The sequence below is a fragment of the Myotis brandtii genome, unplaced genomic scaffold (genome assembly GCF_000412655.1).
Source record: "Myotis brandtii unplaced genomic scaffold, ASM41265v1 scaffold1028, whole genome shotgun sequence".
Lineage (NCBI taxonomy): Eukaryota > Metazoa > Chordata > Mammalia > Chiroptera > Vespertilionidae > Myotis > Myotis brandtii.
The window spans coordinates 621624-622173 of record NW_005353448.1 but is presented as its reverse complement, the minus strand read 5'-3'; positions in this window follow the sequence as shown (position 1 = coordinate 622173).

The window sequence follows — 550 nt, the reverse complement described above, 5'->3', positions numbered from 1 at the left end:
GGGGCTGTGTGACCCGGAGGCGGGGCCTGGAGCTGGTGGGAGGGAGGCCGGGAAGGGAGATGCGAGGGCTAGGGAGGAGGGGGGAGGAAAAGGAGGAGACAAAAAAGTAAAATAAATAAATAAATAAATAAAAGGCTTCGGCGTCGGTGGCGCCCACTGAAATAAACAGGCGGAGGCGATGGCGGACGGACCCCACCTCGGCTAAAAGGGGGGGACCTGCTTTGGCCTTTTCTCATTTGCTTGGGCCGCGGATTCGGCTCCGTCCTCGCGGTTGCAGCTGTCCGCTTCTGGTCCAGTGCCCCAGGCCAACTGGAGAGAGGGAGCGAACAAGCTGGAGAGCACTTTTTTTTTTTTTATTGTTATCGTTTTACAGCCCCGACTCCCCCTCCTCCTCTCCCTCTGCCTGCCTTCTCCCCTCCCACAGCCCCCATCTCCTCTCCTCCTCCTCCCCTCCTCCCGCACAACTTAAAGAAAGAGGGAGCCGCGCGGCCGCTGCCTTCATCGGGGGGAATCCGTGGCTGCCGCAAGTTGGCTACGCCGGGCGCCGCCA